This window comes from Bos mutus, chromosome 19 (genome assembly GCF_027580195.1).
Source record: "Bos mutus isolate GX-2022 chromosome 19, NWIPB_WYAK_1.1, whole genome shotgun sequence".
In the NCBI taxonomy this organism is placed as follows: domain Eukaryota; kingdom Metazoa; phylum Chordata; class Mammalia; order Artiodactyla; family Bovidae; genus Bos; species Bos mutus.
Window position 1 is genome coordinate 58676204 of NC_091635.1, and position 22163 is coordinate 58698366.

General features: G+C 39.3%; 1 pseudogene; it reads left to right on the forward strand.

The window, feature by feature from the left end:
• Positions 1 to 17810, forward strand: part of LOC102277066 (monocyte to macrophage differentiation factor-like) — a 35287-nt pseudogene extending 17477 nt beyond the window's left edge.
• The last annotated feature ends 4353 nt before the right edge of the window (positions 17811 to 22163 follow it).

Genomic DNA, 22163 nt, shown 5'->3' on the forward strand with positions numbered 1-22163 from the left:
TTTCCTTTTAGATTCTCTGTTGTGATGATCTGTCTACTGATGTAAGTGGTGTGTTAAAGCTCCCTACTATTATTGTGTTACTGTCAATTTCCCCTTTTATTCCTGTTAGTGTTTGCTTTATGTATTGAGATGCTCCTATGTTGGGTGCATAAATATTTATAATTGTTATGCCTTCTTGGATTGATCCCTTGATCAGTATCTAGTATCCTCCTTTATCTCTTATAATATTCTTTAAAGTCTATTTTGTCTGAAATAATGATTGCCACTCTGGCTTTCTTTTGGTTTCCATTCACATAGAATAACATTTTTCCATCCTTTTGCTTTTTGTCTGTATGTGTCTCTAGGTCTGAATTAGCTCTCTTGTAGGCAGCATTTATATGGGTCTTGTTTTTGTATCCATTCAGTCAGTATGTACGCTTTGGTGGATTCATGCTATCCATTTACATTTAAAGTAATTATTTAGATATATGCTCCTATTGGCATTTCATCAATTGTTTTGGGTTTGCTTTGTAAGTCTTTCTTTCTCTTGTGTTTTCTGCCTATGTAAGTTCCTTTATTATTTGTTGTAAGGCTGATTTAGTCGTTCTAAATTCTCTTAACTTTTGCTTGTCTGTAAACCTTTTGATTTCTCCATCAGTTCTGAATGAGGTCTTTGCTGGGTATAGTAATCTTGGTTGTAGATTTTTCCTTTCAGTATTGTGCTGTATTTCTGTTTTTTTTTTTTTTTTTTTTAACGTGTTCCATGTGAGGTCTCCTTTCTCCAGGCTTTAGGGTTGTATTCCATCTTCCTTTTCTTTTTTGACCTTGGATGGAAAGTTTGGTTGTGGTTTCTGTTGTTTTATTATTAGGGGTGACTTGTGTCTGTACTCTAGTGGGAGGAGGTGAGGTTATTTTCTTTTAATTTTTCCCTCTGATGGGCAAGGCTGTGTGAGGTAGTATATTTCACAGTGTCTGTGGGACTCCTGTCTGTTGATTGTTTTTGTATTTTTGTCTTGCTTTTTGTTTGGGAAAATTGCCCTGGAGTGTATACTTTCAATAGCTGGGTAGTATTAAGCTTTGTGTACAGGTGTCAAAGTTCTCAGTAACTAATATCCTCTGGGATTAGGAATTCTCTGGCATCTGGGATCTTGGGCTCAATGCTCTCACCTCACTGGTTCAGGTGCAACCCTTGATCAGGGGATTTGGGCTCCATAAGTAGCTAATGATGGGATTAAAGGGATTAAAGCATACACACCAAGACAAAAAGCAAAGCGTTACATGAAATAAAAGTTGAACCCAGATAGATGATAAATGCAAGATCAAGCAGGTAATTAGAGAAATGATGGCATAATACAAAAAGATTACAGGAGATTGACTTGATGAACAAGGGAAACCAAAAATGATATCAACCAATTAAAAGAAGAAATAAGTAACTCTCAACCTGGAAAACTGAGTTTGAGCAGAGTGCCACTTAGGGAATATAGCAAAGAGAGCACAACAATGTAACTTACATGGTGAAAAAAGAAAGAGTGAAGGAAAAAAGCAAAAAGAAAAAGGAAAAAAAGAGGAGAAGGGAGAGAAAAGAAAAAAATGAAGGGTAGAAGAGAATGTAAAAAAAATTTTTGAAAAGAAAAAATAAATAGACATATGTGAAGATTTATATATATTCAGGAATAGCTACAGCCAGTAAAGAACTATAAGAAAAGCAGACAAATATATCCAAAGCAAAATCAGAAGAATCACAAAAAAGGGTGAAAAACATATTTAAAAAAACATTTATTTTATTTTTCCCCACAGAATGTTACTCTTTATTTATTTAATATCCAAGATGTTTTTTAATTTCTTTTTTTTTTTTCTTTTAATTACTTTACAATATTGTATTGGTTTTGCTATACATCAACATGAATCCACCACGGGTATACACGTGTTCCCAATCCTGAACACCCCTCCCCAAAACAAGAAAAACAAAGAGTAATACTCCACAGCACTGCAAAAGGCTAATGTGAAGGTAGAATTTTGTAGTGGGAATAGACAGTGTGATTTAAAACCGAGAAAAGAAAAAGGTTCTTAAGGTCATTGTTCTTCTGGATTGTGGAGCCTGACCGCATGGATGGGGTTGGATTAGTGTTCTGTGATGTTTTCCTTGTTGGGGGAGCTTCTGCCTGTATTCTCTTTGATGGAGCTGGATTTCATCTCTCTGAAGGGCAATGAGTACAGTGTCCAGTAGTAGGTTTTGGGGGTGTCTATGGGGTCAATACCTTGGCCACCTGATGTGAAGAACTGACTCCTTAGAAAAGACCCTGATGCTGGGAAAGAATGAAGGCAAGAGAAGGGGACCACAGAGGATAAACTGGTTGGATGGCATCACCAACCTGGTGAACATGAGTTTGAGCAAGATCTGGGAATTGGTGATGGACAGGGAAGCCTGATGTGCTGCAGTCCATGGGGTTGCAAAGAGTCAGACACGACTGTGTTCAGGATGTTTTGGGGCAGTCCTTCTGGCTTTGGCAGTGTTAGACACATCTATTTTCATAGCCATGTTGAAATGGCCCTCTCAGGATATCTTCACTGCCTCCAGCCCCCTACTTCTCCCTGGAATCTTTACCATTGCTTCTGTCCCCTGGTCCCACCCTGAACTGCAGGCGGAAACAGACTAGGTAGGGGCTTGTGTTGATCTTTTCTCAGCTCCCAAACCATGCCGTCTGCATCATGGTGACTTGTGTGGGCTTCCCTCAGCTTCTTGAGCTTGCTCTCTATGTCATAGGGCTTCTGTGCTCTTGTTTCGGCTCCCTGGGCCCACCCTCTATGCCACATGGTTTGTGTGTGCTGCAGGGGTTTGTGTTTGCCTCTCTGTCGCTCCCCAAGGTCTAGACTGCATAGCAAGGCTTGTGAGAGCTGCAGAGACTTGTGTGCTGTGCTTCTCTTAGCACCCTGGGCCCACCCTCTATGACGGAGGGCTTCTGTAGGTTTCTCTCAGTTCCCCTATCCCACTCTGTAGTCAAGGCCACAGTCTGTGAGCTGTTTCTGGGCTGAGAAGTGCAGCTTTCTCTGTTTTCTGCCATCTAAGTTCCTGCTTTGCCTGGCTTTCCAAGATTCCATAGCTTCCTCTTGGGTCTGCCTTCGAGGGAACTTCCAAGTGCACGGAAACTCTTCCTCCTTCATGACTCCCTCCCTCCCTTAGGGCACAAGCTCCCACCCTGAAGTTCTCCATCTCTTCCCTTTTTTTATGTCTCTATCCTCTCTCCTACCTCATCCCAGGGAGCTTAGCCTGCCCCCTGGAGGCCTGCAGTCTTCTATTGTTGCATCAGTTCAGTTAAGTTCAGTTGCTTAGTCATATCCGACTCTTTGTGACCCTATGGACTGACGCACACCAGGCTTCCCTGTCCATCACGAACTCCCAGAGCTTCCTCAAACTCATGTCCATTGAGTTGGTGATGCCATACAACCATCTCATCCTCTGTCATCCCCTTCTCCTCCCGCCTTCAATCTTTTCCAGCATCAGGGCCTTCTCAGTTGAGTCAGTTCTTCACATCGGGTGGCCAAAGTACTGGAGTTTCAGGTTCAGCATCAGTCCTTCTTATGAATATTCAGGACTGATTTCCTTTAGCAAGGAGAGATAAGAAAGCCTTCTTAAGCCAACAGTGCAAAGAAATGGAGGAAAACAGTAGAATGGGAAAAACTAGGTATCTTTGCAAGAAATTTGGAGATATTAAGGGTATATTTCATGCAAAGATAGGCATAGTAAAGGATGGAAATCACAAGGATCTAACAGAAGCAGAAGAGATTTGAGAAGTGGGGCAGTGGCGGGTACAGACAGAAGAACTTAGCAAAAAAGGTTAGGAAGACCTGGATAACCATGATGGTGCTGCCACTCACCTAGAGCCAGACATCCTGGATTGCAAAGTTCAGTGGGTCTTGCTACAAAGCTATTTAGTTCTGGTCTTTTGTTGCTTGTTGCGAGTCCTTTAAATTTGTGATTTAGTGTTCTCAGTGGTTCTCTGTTCAGGTTTTCTTTTTTCTTATCCAGTTTGTGTTATTATATGTTTCTAGGAATTTATCATTTACTTTTAGCTTTTCTGTATTTTTGATATACAGTTGCTAGTAGTAATCTCTTTTGATTCCTGTTTTCTGTGGTGTCAACAGTAACTTCTCTTTTCATATTAGTTTTACTTACTTGGGTCTTTCCCTCTTTCTATTAATGTCTGTCTAGTTATTTAATAACTTTTTTTATCTTTTCAAAGATAATTAATTGCATTAAAATTTCTTTTTTTTTTAATTTAATGGAGATAGAGTTGGTTTAAAATGTGTTAGTTTGTGACATAGAGAAAATAGATTTAGTTATATATATATTAACTTTCTGCCATATTAAAAAGCAGAGATATTTCTTTATGGACAAGTGTGTATAGTCAAAGCTATGTTTTTTCCAGTTGTTATGTATGGATGTGAGAGTTGGACCATAAAGAAAGTTGAGTGCTGAAGGACTGATGCTTTTGAACTGTGGTGCTGGAGAAGCAAGTAGATCAAACCAGTCAATCCTAAAGGAAAGTAGTCCTGAATATTCATTGGAAGGACAAATGCTGAAGCCGAAGCTCCAATACTTTGGCCACCTCATGGGAAGAACTGACTCATTGTAAAAGACCCTGATGCTGGGAAAAAATGAAGGCAGGAAGAGAATGGGGTGACAGAGGATGATATGGTTGGATGGCATCACTGACTCGATGGACATGAGTTTGAGCAAGCTCTGGGAGTTGGTGATGAACAGGGAAGCCTGGGATGCTGCAGTCCATGGGGTCGCAAAGAGTCAGACACGACTGAGTGACTGAACTGAATCACAAGTGTTGATATTGAAACAGTAATTTTAATGCTCCCAACAAACAGTATTCCAGGACCTGATGGGTGTATAAGTAAATGCTATGAAGTATTTAGAAAAGAATTAAAAGCTATCTTTCTGAAACTCTTCCCCAAAATTGCACAGGACAGAATACTCCTAACTTATTTCTATGATGCCACCATCACCCTAATACCAAAGGCAAACAAAGATATCATTAAAAAGAAAATTATGGGCCAGTATGGAGCTTCTCTGGTGACTCGGTGGTGAAGAATTGCCTGTAATGCAGGAGAGGCAAGAGACGTGGGTTCAATTTCTTTGCTGGGAAGACCCCCCTGGAGAAGGAAATGGCAACCAGCTCCAGTATTCTTGCTAAGAAAATCCCTTGGACCAGAGGAGACTGGAGGGCTACAGTCCATGGGGTTGCAAACAGTTGGACACAGTTGAGCAACTGAGAATGCATGCACCAATTATGAACACAGAGGCAAAAATCCTCAACAACATACTGGCAAACTGAGTCAAACAATGCATTTAAAAGGCCATGTAACATGATAAAGTGAGATTTATCCCAGGGGTGCAAGGATTTTTCAATATCCACAAGGCAATCAATGTGACAGTTCTTATCATCTAAAAAAAAAAAAAAACTTATGATAACCCAAAAGATCTAGAAAAACTTTTGATAAAATCTAACAATCATTTATGATTAAAAAAAAGAACTTCAGAAATTGGGCATAGTGGGAACATACATCAATATAATAAAGGCCATATATGACAAACCTTTAGCTAATACCACATTCAATGATGAAATACTGAAAGCATTGTTTTGGAAGTCCTAAATGTGATAATCACAAGAGAAAAATAAACAAAAGGAATCCAAATTGGAAAAGAGGAATGAAACTGTCACTGTTTACAGATGACATGATACTATAGATAGAAAATCCTAAAGATGCTACCAGAAAATTAAGAGTTCAACAGTGAATTTGGTAATGTTGTAGATTACAAAATTAATACAAGAAATCTGTTCCACTTCTATACATTAATAATGAAAGATAAAGAAAAATTAAAGAAATCATCCTATTTACCACCTCACTGAAAAGAATAAGATAGCTAGGAGTAGATGTTCCTAAGAAGACAACTTATACTCCAAAAAGTTAAAGATGCTGATGACAGAAATTAAAGATGACATAAACAACTGGAAAATATACCATGTCCTTGGATTAGGAGAATCAAGACTACCCTAATGACAATACTACCCAAGACAATCTACAGAGCCAATGCAATCTCTATCAAATTACCAGTGGCAATTTTCACAGAACTAGAATAATAAATCTTAAAGTTGTATGGAGACACAAAAGAACCCAAATAGCCAAAGCAATCTTGAGTAAGAAAAATTAAACTGGAGTAAGCACAGTACCCTCTTTCACATCTGTCTTAGTGATATTTTTGAATTTGTCTCCTCAAGTAAGGGGAAGAAAAGAAAAAAATAAATAAACAAGTGAAACAATTCTAAATTAAAAAAAGGTTTTTGCACAGCTAAGGAAACTATTTAAAAAAATCAAAGACAACCTACTGAATCGGTGAAAATACTTGCAAACAGTATTTCTGATAAGATATTATTATACTAAATATACAAAGAACTCATTTATCTGAAAAAAAAATTAAAATGGGAGAAGGCCAGGGCAAACTATTTTCTGAAAAATACAGGCAAATGGAAAATAGCCACATGAAAAATTTCTTAGTATCCTTGGGCTTCCCTTATGGCTCAGCTGGTAAAGAATCTGCCTGCAATGTGGGAGACCTGAGTTCGATCCCTGGGTTGAGAAGATCCCCTGGAGAGGGGAGAAGAAAATGGCAACCCACTCTAGTATTTTGGGCTGGAGAATTCCATGGACTGTGTAGACCATGGGGTCACAAAGAGTTGGACACAACTGAGTGACTTTCACTTTCATGTCCTTAATCATTAGAAAGTTTGATGAAACAGTGACAGACTTTATTTATTTGTTTTGGGGCGGAGGAGGTCCAAAAATCACTGCAATGACAGACTTTATTTGGTTGTGGGAGGCTCCAAAATCACAGCAGATGGTGACTGCAGCCATGAAATTAAAAGACACTTGCTCCTAGGAAGAAAAGTTTTGACCATCTTAGACAGTATATTAAAAAGGCAGAGACATTGCTGACAAAATTCCATCAAGTCAAAGCTATAGTTTTTCCAGTAGTCATGTATGGATGTGAGAGTTGGACTATAAAGAAAGCTGAGTGCAGAATTGATGCTTTTGATCTGTGGCATTGGAGAAGACTCTTGAAAGTCCCTTGGACTGCAACGAGATCCAACCAATCCATCCTAAAGGAAATTAGTCCTGAATATTCATTGGAAGGACTGATGCTGAAGCTAAAACTCCAATACTTTGGCCACCAAAGATGGGAAGAACTGACTCGTGGAAAAAGACCCTGATGCTGGGAAAGTTTGACAGTATTAGGAGGAGGGAACAACAAAGGATGAGATGGTTGGGTGGCATCCCCAACTTGATAGATATGAGTTTGAGCAAACTCTGGGAGTTGGTGATGGACAGAGAAGCTTGGTGAGCTGCAGTCAATGGGACCACAGGGAGTCAGCCACAACTGAGTGACTGAACTGAACTGAACTGATAGAAACTCTGTTGCTTCCTGTCTCAATGGAAAAATCCTATATTTGTTTTCACATCTGTTTATGCACACAGTTTTTTTTTTTTAATCTGCTTTTTGTACCTCTGAAAATAAAAGAAGGAAATGAATTATCTAGTTATATCTATATTTTGTGTTTAGTAACTTCTAATATTAAAATATCTCAACATTTATGATACACACACACACACACACACACACACACACACAGAGTCTTGCATCTGACAATGAAGTAGACAAATGAACAAATAGGAAAATGCAGGATGGCTAGGATGGAACACAGATAGATTATAAAAAATATGCTGTGTTTGATTTTTGTTTTTTGTTTCTAATTTTTCTTTGGCTCAATAGCAATGCAAACTTTCAAAAGTAACATTTCCTTTACTCAGGCCCAATACATTGGAAGAGAGCCTGTGAGAGCATTGTTGATGATTGAATTCCCACAGCTTTCAAAATCCTATTTTCCCTCACTGAAGCTGTCAGCCCTCAAAGGCAGAAACTGTAGATTGCTAATACATGGCTGAAGTCTAAGTGGTACAGCACATTTTTTGGTCTTGAGAAAATTGAATAACAAATCTCAAACTGCCCATAGCTTGCCTTGCAGTAGTTTCATTTCAGAAATCAAGAGGAATTTCTGATTCGAAAATTTATGGCTGATGGAACCTAAGTAGAGTGGCAAAGGCTCATATGCGGAACCTGTAAACAAATCTCAAGTGAAGGCATTACCCAAGCCTATAGATTTTTTACCTTGGGTTAAGGGGTAAAGAGACATATTTCAAAGTTAACAAACCAATACATAAAATCATTCTTGTGCAGCATAGGCTGCATATCTCAGCTTTATTTAAATTGCTTGTCTCTTAAGGGAGGGGTTTCCCAGGTGTCTCAGTGGTAAACAATCCGCCTGCCAATGTAGAAGACGCAGGTTCAATCGCCAGGTCAGGAAGATCTCTTGGAAGATGAAATGGCAACTGACTCCTGTATTCTTGCCTGGAAAATCCCTTGGACAGAGAGGCCAGGCAGGCTACAGTCCATATCATTGCAAAAAGTCAAACACAACTGAGACTGAGCAAGCATACATGTACTCCTAGGGGACATCAGAAGTCAATATTCAATGTGTGTGTATATGTGAGTGTATTCATGCCTTGGTATTTTTCTATTTTTTAACATTAAACCCTTTTAGTTATTTATCTTGGCTTCTCCAATTTAACAGGCATACACACACACACACACACACACACATATATATATATATATATATATATGCACACTAAATTGCTTCAGTCATGTCAGACTCTTTGCAAACCTATGGACTATAGCCTGCCAGGTTCCTCTCTCCATGGGATTCTCCAGACATAAATACTGGAATGAGTTGCCATGCCCTCCCCCAAGGGATATTTTCGACCCAGGGATAGAATCTGCATCTCTTATGATGGCATGAAGGTTCTTTACCACTAATGCCACCTGAGAAGCCCATATACAATCTATACTAAGTGAAATTTTAGGTTCAAGGTGAAATTAAACAAAATATTTGGAGAGTTTTCATATATCCTGAGAAGTCCACCAACAAGACTCCCTCCTATCAATATCCCACACTGTAGAGATATATTTGTTACAGTCAGTAAGCTTACATTATTACCCAAAGTCGATAATTTGCATTATGGTGTTATATATTCTTGGTGTTATATATATACTCTTGGTGTTACATATTCTATGATTTTTCCACACATATATAATGACATATATGTACCATTGTAGTGTCATACAGAACATTCTCACTGCCTCTGTATTCTGATTACATATCCCTCTCCACTTCCTAGCAACTATTGGAAACAACTGATCTTTTTACTGTCTCCATATGTTTACCTCTTCCAAATTGTCATTTGGTCGGACTCACAGTGCATAACTTTTCTGATTGGCTTCTTTTAGTAATATGTATTTAAGTTTCCTCTCTATATTACCGTGGCTTGGTAGGGCATTTATACAAAGCACTGAATAATATTCCATTGCCTGGATGTACCACAATCAATCTATCCATTCTCCTATTAAAGCAACCTACTATATCTTGCTGCTGCTGCTAAGTCATTTCAGTCGTGTACGACTCTATGCAACCCCACAGACGGCAGCCCACCAGGCTCTGCCATCCCTGGGATTCTCCAGGCAAGAACACTGGAGTGGGTTGCCATTTCCTTCTCCAATGATGAAAGTGAAAAGTGAAAGTGAAGTCTCTCAGTTGTGTCCGACTCGTCGAGACCCCAAAGACTGCAGCCTACCAGGCTCCTCCATTCAAGGGATTTTTCCAGGCAAAAGTACTGGAGTGGGTTGCCAGTGCCTTCTCCAATTATATCTTAGTTGTTTCCAAGTTTTGACAATTGTAAATGAAGCTGCTATAAATATCCATGTGAAGGTTTTGTGTAGACATAAGTTTTTCATACATTTGAGCACAGTTACTGGATTCTCTTCTGCAGTAAGAGTGTTTCTCTTTGTAAAAAACTGGCAGTCTGTCTTCCAAAGGAGCTCTACAATTTTGCATTCTCATCTGGAATAAATGAGAGTTCAATATCCTCACCACTATTCAGCATTGTCAAAGACTTGAATTTTGGCCATTCTAATAAGTATGTCATACTCAATATTGTTTTATTTTGCTTTTCCATAATGAAGTGATATATAACGTATTTTCATATGCTTATTTACTATCTGTCTATCTTCTTTGATGAGATATCTACTCAGATGTTTTGTACATCTTTAAATCAGCTTGTCTGTTTCCTTATTGTTGAATTTTTGTGTACTTTGTATCCAGTAACAGTCTTCATCTGATATATCTTTTGCAATTTTTTTCTCCCAGCCTGTGGCTTATTTTCTCATTCTCTTCATAGTATTTTCTGCAGAACAAAAGTTTTCAGTTTTAATTAAGTATGTTTAGCAATTATTTCTTTCATGAACTGTGCTTTGGTATTGCATCTGAACAGTCACCACCATAGGGAAGGTCATATAAATTTACTCTGGTGTTATCTACTAGGATTTTTATACTTGTATTTTACATTATGTTTATGATCTACTTTGAGTAATTTTTGTTAAGAGTATAATGACTATGTATCATTTTCCTTCATTTATTTGTGTAGAGATGTCTAGTTACTTCAGCCAGCACCTTTTATTGAAAAGACTAACTTTGCTCCATTGTCAAAGATGAAGAGAGTACATTTCAGTTTAGTTCAATTCAATCATTCAGTTATGTGTGACTCTTTGGAACCCCATAGAATGCAGCATGCCAGGCTTCCCTATCCATCACCAACACCTGGAGCTTGCTCAAACTCACATCCATCGAGTCAGTGATGCCATCCAACCATCTCATCCTCTGTCATCCACCTCTTCCTGCCTTCAGTTTTTCCCAGCATCAGGGTCTTTTCCAATGAGTCAGTTCTCCTCAGGTGGCCAAAGTATTGGAGCTTCAGCTTCAGCATCAGTCCTTCCAGTGAATATTCAAGACCAATTTCCTTTAAGATTGACTGGCTTGATCTCCTTGCAGTCCAAAGGACTCTCAAAAGTCCTCTCCAATGCCATAGTTCAAAAGCATCAATTCTTAAGTGTTCAACTTTCTTTCTTTATGGTCTCACATCCATACATGAGAAATGGAAAAAAAAAAAGATATCCCTGTCTATATGGAAGTTTGTTTGTGAAGAAATGTTTCTGCTTTTTAACATGCTGTCTAGATTGGTCATAGCTTTTCTTCCAAGGAGCAACTGTCTTTTAATTCTATGGCTGCAGTCACAATCTGCAGTGATTTCCGAGCCCAAGAGAATGAAGTCTGTCACCGTTTCCATTGTTCCACCATCTATTTGCATGTAGAGATGGGACTGATGCCACAATCTGTTTTTTGTTTTTTACTGTTGAGTTTTAAGCCAGCTTTTTCACTCTCTTTTTTCACTTTCATCAAGAGGCTCCTTAGTTCCTCTTCATTTTCTGCCATAATGGTGGTGTCATCTGCATATCTGAGATTATTGATATTTCTGATTCCAGCTTGTGCTTCATTCAGCCCAGAATTTCATGTGATGTACTTATTCTGCATAGAAGTTAAATAAGCAGGATGACAATATACAGCCTTGATATACTTCTTTCCCAATTTGGAACAAGTCTGTTGATCCATGTCTGATTCTAACTGTGGCTTCAGGACCTGCATACAGATTTCTTAGGAGGCAGGTAGGATGGTCTGGTATTCCCATGTCTTGAAGAATTTTCCACAGTAAGTTGTGATCCACATAGTCAGATACTTTAGCATAGTCAGTAAAGCAGAAGTAGATGTTTTTTTCTTGAATTCTCTTGCTTTTTCTATGCTCCAAAGGATGTTGGCAATTTGATCTCTGGTTCACCTGCCTTTTCTAAATCCAGCTTGAACATCTGGAAGTTCTCAAGTCATGTACTGTTGAGGCCTAACTTGGAGAATTTTGAGCATTACTTTGCTAGTGAGTGAAATCAGTGCAACTGTGTGATAGTTTGAAAATTCTTGGTATTGCCTTTCTTTGGGATTGGAATGAAAACTGACCTTTTCCAGTCCTGGGGCCATTGCTGAGTTTTCCAAATTTGCTGATACTTTGAGTGCAACATTTTCACAGCATTATCTTTTAGGTTTTGAAATAGCTCAACTAGAATCCCATCACCTCCATGAGCTTTGTTTGTAGTGATGTTTCCTAAGGTCTGCTTGATTTTGTATTCCAGAATGTCTGGCTCTAGGTGAGTGATCACTCATCTGGATTATGAAGATATTTTTTGTATAGTTCTGTGTCATCTTGCCACCTATTCTTAATATCTTCTGCTTGTGTTAGGTACATACAATTTCTGTCCTTTATTGTGCCCATCTTTGCATGAAATGTTCCCTTGGTATCTCTAATTTTCTTGAAGAGATCTCTAGTCTATCCCATTCTATTATTTTCCTTTATTTCTTTGCATTGATCTCTGAGGAAGGCTTTCTTATCTCTCCTTGCTATATTTGGGAACTCTGTACCCTAATGGATGTATCTTTTCTTTTCTCCTTTGCCTTTAGCTTTTCTTCTTTTCTCAGCTGTTTTTAAGGCCTCCTCAGACAACCATTTTTCCTTTTTCCATTTCTTTTTCTTAGGGATGGTCTTGATCACTGCCTCCTGTACAACATCACAAATCTCCATTCATAGTTCTTCAGGGACTCTGTCTATCAGAGGTAATCCCTTGAATCTATTTGTCACTTCTACTGTATAATCATAAGGGATTTGATTTAGGTCATACCTGAATGGTCTAGTGGTTTTCCCTACTTTATTCAATGTAAGTCTGAATTTTTGAATAAGGAGTTTAGGATCTGACTGACAGTCAGCTCCTGTCTTGTTTTTGCTGACTGTGTAGAGCTTGTCAATATTTGGCTGCAAAAAATACGATCAATCTGATTTCAGTATTGATCATTTGGTGATGTCTATGTGTAGAGTCATAGCTTGTATTGTTGGAAGAAGGTGTTTGCTATGACAAATGTGTTCTCTTGGCAAAACTCTGATAGCCTTTGTCCAGCTTCATTTTGTACTCTGAGGGCAAATTTTCCTGTTACTCTGGTTAACTCTTGACTTACTACTTTTGCATTCCAGTCCCCTGTGAGGAAAAGGACATCTTTTTTGGAAGTTAGTTCTAGAAGATCTTCTAGGTCATCATAGAACCATTCAACTTCAGCTCCTTTGACATTAGTAGTTAAGGCATAGACTTGGATTACTGTGATATTGAATAGTTTTCTTTGGAAAGGAACAGAGATCATTCTGTCATTTTTGAGATTGCACTCAAGTACTGTATTTTGGACTCTTTTGCTGACTATGAGGGCTACTTCATTTCTTCTATGTAATTCTTGCCTAAAGTAGCAGATATAAGGGTAATCTGAATTAAATTTGCCCATTCTGGTTCATTTTACTTCACTGATTCCTAAAAGGCTGATGTTCACTCTTGCCATCTCCTGTTTGATCACTTCCAATTTACCTTGATTCATGGACCTAACATTCCAGGTTGGAGTATGCAATATTGTTATTTACAGCATTAGACTTTACTTCCATCACCAGTCACATCCATATCTAGGTGTTGTTTTTGTTTCGGCTTCATCTTTTCATTGTTTCTGGAGTTATTTTTTCACTCTTCTCCAGTAGCTTACTGGTCACCTTCCAACTTGGAGGATTTCATCTTTCAGTGTCCTATCTTTTTGCCTTTTCATACTGTTAATGGTGTTCTCAAGAAAGAATACTGAAGCGGTTTGCCATTCCCTTCTCCAGTGGAACATGTTTTGTCGGAACTCTCCACCATGACACATCCTTCTTGGGTGACCCTATAAGGCATGGCTCATAGTTTCATTGAGTTAGACAAGGCTGTGGTCCACGTGATCAGTTTGATTAGTTTTCTGGAATTGTAATTTTGATTCTTTCTGTCTTCCCTCTGATGGATAAGGATACGAGGCATATGGAAGCTTCCTGATGGAAAACACTGACTGTCTCTTGTCCTGGGTCTTATTCTTATGGGCAGGGCCATGGGCAGTAAATCTTTAATCCAATTTTCTGTTGATGGCTGTGCTGTGTTCTCTCCCTGTTATTTGGCCTGAGTCCAAACTATGGTATGGGGAGTCACAGTAAGAGACCTCCTTCACAAGGGCTTATGCATGCACTGTTGTATTCAATGCTCCAACCCTGCAGCAGGCTGCTGTCAACTCTTGCCTCTGCTGGAGACTACTGGACACGCACAGGCAAATCTGGTTCAGTCTCTTGTGGGGACACTGCTCCTTTCTCCTGGTGCACACAAGGTTTTGTTTTTGGCCTCCAAGAGTCTGTTTCCCCAATCTTGTGGAAGTTCTGTGGAAGTTCAAATCTCACTGGTCTTTAAAGTCAAATTCTCTGTTCCCTTTGCCAGATCTCCAGGTTAGTAAATCTGTTGTGGGTCCTAGAACTTTCTTAACAGTGCGAAAATTTCTTTGGCATAACTGTTCTGCAGTTTGTGGGTCATCTGCTCAGTAGCTCTATGGTGGGGCTAATGGCAACCTTCTCCAAGAGGGCTTATGCCACACATTGTGTGCCCCAGGTCCTCTGCAGCCAGAGCCACTGTTCCCGTGCCAGGCCACTGCTGACACATGCCTCTCCATGACACGCTCAAAAGCAGGTCTGGCTCAGTCTCTATGGGGTCTCTGGGTCCTGGAGTATGCAAGGTTTTGTTTGAGCCCTCTGAGCGCCTCTCAGAGTATACTTATGGGAATCTACTTCTGAGCTCTCTACTGTATCTCATAGGTTGATTTGCTTATTCTTTCACCAATATTACATTGTCCTGATTACTACAAACTGTATTGATTGTTCGTTATACATTTATAGTGAGCCTTGAAGGTTTGTAGTACCAGTCTTTCCACTTTGCTTCTCTCCTCCAATATTGTGTCAACTATTCTGTCCTTGCCTCTACATATACACTCGAATTAATTTATCAATATCCACAAAGTCACTTAGTGAAATTTTTATTTGATTCATATTGAATCTCTAGTTTAATTTGGGAAGAACTGATGCATTGACAAATTGAGGTTTTGCATGGAAAACGTCTTATTTATGCAGGTCTTTTAGTTCTTCCATCAATTTTATAATTTTCTCATATAGATCTTGGACATATATTTTTAGATTTACACCAAAGTATCTCAGTTTTTAGGATACTAATATAAATGTTATTTGCTTTTCATTTTAAATTCTACTTCTTTGTTGCTGACTGAGTTTTGTGTATTAAACTTATATTCTGCAATCTTTCTGTAAATACTAACTAATTTCTCAATTTTCAAAAATTATTTTTGGATTTTCTGTTTTTATTTTCTTTTATTTTATTTTTTAACTTTACAATATTGTATTGGTTTTTTCATATATCAACATGAATCCACCACAAGAATACACATGTTCCCTATCCTGAACCCTCCTACCTCCTCCCTCCCTCTGGGTTGTCCCAGTGCACCAGCCCCAAGCATCCAATATCGTGCATCAAACCTGGACTGGCGACTAGTTTCGTATATGATATTATACATGTTTCAATGCCATTCTTCCAAATCATACCACCCTCTCCCTCTCCCACAGAGTCCAAAAGACTGTTCTATATATTTGGAATTTCTACAAGAAATAGTCATATTGTATTTGCAATAATACAGTTGTATTTATTCCTCCTAAATTTGTATACTTTTATTTCCTTTTCTTGCATCATTGCATTGCTAGAACTTCCAGTATAATAATGAAGTGATTAGAGTGGGTATTCCTACCTTGTTCAGATCTTATCAATAAAGCTTATCATTTCTCAATGTTAAGTATGATGGTAGCCAAGGGTTTTCATGTAGATGTTCTTTATCAGGTTGAGGAAACCCCTTCAATTCATAATTTGGTTAAAGTTCTTTATCATAAAAGGTGCAGAATTTTCTAAACTACTTGTTCTGTATCTGTTGTAATTACTTTATTTTTATGCCTTAGTCTGATATGATGGATTACATTAACTGGCTTTCTAATGTTGAACCAGCCTTGCATAACTTGAATAAATCTCACTTTGTTGTGGTAAATAATCTTTTGGAACATTGTTGGATTTGACTTGTTAATATGTTGCTTAGAGTTTTTGCATTTATGTTCATGAGATATTTTGGTCTATGCATGTGTGTGCTAAGTCACTTCTTCAGTTCAGTTGCTCAGTCATGTCTGACTCTTTGTGACCCCACTGACTGCAGCACTCCAGACTTCCCTGTTCATCACCAAATACCAAAGCTTGCTCAAACTCATGTCCATTGATGCCATCCAACCATCTCATCCTCTGTCATCCCTTACTCCTCCTTCCTTCAACCTTTCCCAACATCAGGGTCTTTTCCAGTGAGTCAGTTATTCCCATCAAGTGGCCAAAGTATTGGAGACTCAGCTTCAGCATCAGTCCTTCCAATGAATATTCAGGACTGATTTCCTTTGGGATTGACTAGTTGGATCTCCTTGCAGTCCAAGGGACTCTCAAGAATCTTCTCCAACACCACAGTTCAAAAGCATCAATTTTTTGGTGCTTAGCTTTCTTTATAGTGCAACTCTCACATCCATACATGACTACTTGAAAAAACCATAGCTTTGACTAGACAGATCTTTGTTAGCAAAGTAATGTCTCTGCTTTTTAATATGCTCTTTAGATTTGTCATAGCTTTTCTTCAGTCATGTATAACTTTTTGTGACCCTATTGAGTGTAGTCCACCAGGCTTCTCTGTCCATATGATTCTCCAGGCAAGAATACTGGAGTGGGGCGCCTGGTCTAGCTCTGGCCCTGTCCCGATCACCCAGCCTAGCCCACTCTGCCCCTGCACCGTTGAGTGGTCCCTGAGGCATGCAGCAGCCTCCAGAGCAACTCTAGCTCATGAGGGTCACCTGGCCATTGGCACTGATGAAACGGAACTCTCCGCCCCAGAGGAGGATCAATGAGGTTTTAGAATCGATTCCAGCAGTTCATGAACCACTGGGCCCAGCCAAAGGCCGCTACAAGCCAACAGGTTACAAACATGCTGCTAACTGTTACACACATGCATTCCTCATTGCTCTGGCCATTGTGGGCAGTACCCTCCTTCACCAGCTATCTGATGACTGCTGGGAAAAGATAACAGCTTGGATTTATGGAATGGACCTCTGTGACTTCTTCATCATTTCCACAGATTTCACATCATGTCATGGAAAAAGAGCCACTTAAGGACAGTAGAGCATTGCTTTTACATGTATTATAGAATGGTTATCTATTTCTTCACTGCTGCATCTTACACTCCATGGGTAAATCTCCATGCACTTGGATCCCTGGCATCTCATATGCATCAGTTTATCTGGCTCATGGCAGCTGGAGGAACCATTTATGTATTTCTCTACCATGAAAAACCTTCTGATATCAACCAAACCCATATTCTTCCCTAGTTCCCTGATATGATTACTTCCTGGTGAACTTTGAGTACAAAACACTAAGAACAAGATGCATCACCCTTGGTCATTCAGTTTGGCAGGTATAAGGTGGTTGAGCTCTTTATCTATCCCATGATGGGGTTTTCTCCAGCCTTGGTGGTAACATCAATGGACAACACCAATGGACTTCACAAACTTGCTGGTGGGGTTTAATCTTTTGCCTGGGAGTTGTGTTCTTCAAGAGTGATGGCATCATTCCATTTCCGCATGCCATCTGGCACCTGTTCATGGCCATGGCAGCTGCAGTGCATTACTATGCCATTTGGAAATATCTTTACCTACATTCTACTGACTTTATGCGACATTTATGGCCAATCCTCAACTGGTCTCCAAACCAATATTATTTCAATTATGGCACTCAGGAGTGGGATAAGAGCTGAAAATTGCACAGAGGAAGAAAAGAAGACAACTGTACTGACTTTCTTTATATCTTTTGAATATAATTACTGTGAAAGTGTGAAAGCTGTGTTCTGGAATTTTCCCCCTCACAGAAAGTAAATAAGGTAGTGACTTAGCTATTCAGTCCATTTCATTATCATGAAAGTCTCTGGAGAGACTTGGCCAACTGAAGTTTACAAACAAGAATTTTGTATTTTAATTTTACAGATTTTACTACATGATTTTTCTAAATTATTAGATCAGATTGTAAAAGTCAGTGCAATAACAAAACTTCCTTTTTAAGAGAAAATTATTTATATCACTTTCCCACTAGCTGTGTAAAGAATCATTGACAGAACTTACACTACTTTTTACTATGTTTCATCTTAGCATGCATGGTTATTTTTTAAATAGGAACTTCAGTTTTTTGTAAATTAAAAAAAAAATACTTCATTGAAGCACATTTCTGTGGTTTTTCATTCATGTGAATTTTTGCAGCAATCTGTCAACATTCCACAAATGAACAAACATTATACCTCTTCTCTGATAATTTTACTAAGCATGGAAAAATCGCCAATTTTTAAAAACTTGAAGTTTTCCAAAACTTTCCTGCCAACCTCTGACTCTGAATTCCGTGCTGCTTTGGGCCATATATTTGACCTAGTTTGGTTTTCCAGCAATAGAAAAGTATTTTGATATCACTAACTTTTCAAAAGATTGACTTTTTTCTCTATGCCTTTTCCATGTCTTCTTCAAGGTCTTTTCCCACAGAGGATGAGTATCCAGTCTGTATTAAGACAGGATTGCTGGCTTGGCCATCCACGGAACAATTCTGAAGAGGGCTATGAATTACAGTGGATAGTGGTCATGCCTGACTTGTGCCCAGTGTTTTAGCTTTATATTATCGGTTTGATAGTCATTTTAAGTTGTGGAACTAAATGCATAAATTCACATTTTTATCTTTCCTTTGCATCTCCTGATACACTTTTTTATCATAGAAAAGTATTTAAAGCACTGTTTGACAAACTCAAGTGTCTATTGTCCATCAGTTATATCCCGGTTCAGTGGAGTGATATTTAATATATTGTTTTTGGTTTTCCTTCAATGACTTATATTAACATATTAGTTGCTTTTTGGTTAATCTCCTGTTGGTGCTTTAATAAATAACCTTGTATTTAACTGGTGCTGGTATTGCCTATTTTCTAGTGATAAATTTGATCATTGGAAATGTTAGTTTGACATATTGAATTCAGTTCATGAAATTTTCTACTGATGTAGATTTAAAGGAGGGCTTATTTTGTGTGTACATGTTTAGAACTCTGACTTTGGTAAGTTATATGGGAATGAGGAACAGAAGAACTGCCTTTTGCTAATGAATTCTTAAATAGGCAAAAGTGAAAGTGATAGTTGTTCAGTCATGTCCGACTCTTTGCAATCCCAAATAGGCAAGGTACCCAGTGAAAACACCAACCAGACCATCCCTTCTGCATGGTTCTGAACATCTGGATGCCTCTTGTTTTACTGTGTATATTTAATTTTAAGTATATTAACTTTTGTGGATTCATTTGAAGTCTACTCAGAAGTACCACTGTCAAAACCACTAAAGTGTAGGTAAAATTTTGTGCTGTAGACTAAAATAAAATTGCTACTTGGACTTGCTAAAAAAGAAAAAAAAGAATCTTGGAGTGGGTTGCCTGTCCTCCTCCAGGGAGTCTTCCACACCAGGGATCAAACCTGGGTCTCTTATGTTTCCTGCAGTGGCAGGTGGGTTCTTTACCACTAGCACCACCTGGGAAACCCATAATGATCTATGTGCACATTCACTCAGTCGTGTCCGACTCTGTGACCACCCAGACTATAGCCCATCAGGCTGCTCCACCAGGCAGGAATACAGGAGTGGGTTGCCATTTCCATCTCCAATATTGATCTATAGTTGTGCTTTTTTTTTTTTTTTCAATGTCTTTGAATGACTTTAGTGTTAGGGTAATGCTGGCCTGAAAGTTTGGGTTAAGAAGTATTGCCTCTGCTTCAGCTTCTGGAAGATATTAAAAAATTGCTATATATTTTTCTTAAATGTTTGGTGCAGTTTACTGGTGACCCATCATACCACAGCCAGCACTGCTGCTGCTGCTGCTGCTAAGTCACTTCAGTCGTGTCCAACTCTGTGCAACCCCATAGACGGCAGCCCACCAGGCTCCCCCATTCCTGGGATTCTTCAGGCAAGAACACTGGAGTGGGTTGCCATTTCTTTCTCCGATGCATGAAAGTGAAAAGTCAAAATGAAGTCACTCAGTCGTGTCTGACTCTTAGCGACTCCATGGACTGCAGCCTACCAGGCTCCTCTGTCCATGGGATTTTCCAGGCAAGAGTACTGGAGTGGGGTGCCATTGCCTTCTCCAACAGCCAGCACAGTGGGTAAGAAAGACCTGAAATGGGATGAGAGCATAATGAAAAAACAGAAACATATAACTTGTTGAGCAGGGAGTCAGAAGGCCCTACTTCTCTCCATGGCAGGAAGATAAAATGGCTCCTGTCAGCCCGCAGTTTTATTGGCAGAAGTCACATGAGATCATTAGGGAATAGCTATACTGGGGAATTTGATTAGCACACTTTAAAGAGGGAGTAAATTTAAAGTTCTGCTGTTGATCAGGAACATCTTGTTTTGTTTCCATGGGGACAGAGGTAGGGATAGGCAGTGAAGCAGAGTAGAGAGCACATCCAGCCCCAAAAATGTCCATTTGGCATGCTTACTAGGACAAAAAAAAGGGCACAGTTTGCCACATGCTCAAGTCATGGGGCAGGTTCTTGTCTCTGCTCAGCCAGGCTGCAATATCTCACCCTTTTTGACTGCAGGACTATCATGGTCACTCCAGAATAATAACATAGAGCTCTTTTTTGTGTGTTAAATTTGGAGGTGCCCTGTTAGAATCAGGCAACCAGTGAGAACTGTTGGTCCAAATTGAAGGGGAAGGGTCAATCCAAGTTAGTTCAGTTCAGTCGTTCAGTTGTGTCTGACTCTTTGCAACCTCATGAACCGCAGCACGCCAGGCCTCCCTGTCCATCACCAACTCCCAGAGTCCACCCAAACCCATGTCCATTGAGTCAGTGATGCCAAGTTAAGGGTCTAGCTAATGGAGAGTGCTGCACTCAATATGCCAGCAAATTCGGAAAACACAGCAGTGGCCACAGGACTGGAAAAGGTCAGTTTTCATCTCAATCCCAAAGGAAAGTAATGCCAAAGAATGTTCAAACTATTGCACAATTGCACTCATCTCACACACTATCAAAGTAATGCTCAAGATTCTCCAAGCCAGGCTTCAACAGTGCATGAACTGTGAACTTCCAGATGTTCATGCTGGATTTAGAAAAGGCAGAGGCACCAGAGATCAAATTGTCAACATCTGCTGGATCACTGAGAAAGCAAGAGAGTTCCAGAAAAACATCTACTTCTGTTTATTGACTATACCAAAACCTTTTACTGTGTGTTTGTTAGTTGCTCAGCCATGTCTGACTCTTTGAAACCTCACAGACTGTAGCCCTACAGGCTCCTCTGTTCATGAGATTCTCCAGGCAAGAATACTGGAGTGGCTGGCATCCCCTTCTCCAGAGGATCTTCCCGACCCAAAGATCGAACACTGGTCTCCTGCATTGCAGGCAGATTCTTTACTGTTTGAGCTACAGGGAAGTCCTTAAAATCTGTCTGCGTGGATCACAACAAACTTTGGAAAATTCTTCAGGAGATGGGAATACCAGACCACCTAACCTCCCTCTTGAGAAATCTGTATGCAGGTCAGGAAGCAACAGTTAGAACTGGACATGGAACAACAGACTGATTCCAAATTGCGAAAGGAGTGTGTCAAGACTGCATATTGTCACCCTGCTTATTTAACTTATATGCCATGTACATCATGTGAAGTGCCAGACTGGATGAAGCACAAGCTGGAATCAAGATTGTCAGGAGAAATATCAGTAACCTCAGATATGCCGATGACACCACCCTTATGGCAGAAAGCAAAGAAGAAATAAATAGCCTCTTGATGAAATTGAAAGAGGAGAGTGAAAAAGTTGGCCTAAACTCAACATTAAGAAAACTAAGATCATGGCATTCAGTCCAGTCACTTCATAGCAAATAGATGGGGGAACAATGGAAACAGTGACAGACTTTATTTTGGGGGGGCTCCAAAATCACTGTAGATGGTGACTGCAGCCATGAAATTAAAAGACACTTGCTCCTTGGAAGGAAAGCTATGATCAACCTAGATAGCATATTAAAAAGGAAAGACAATACTTTAACAACAAAGGTCTGTCTAGTCAAAGCTATGATTTTTCCAGTAGTCATGTATGGATATGAGAGT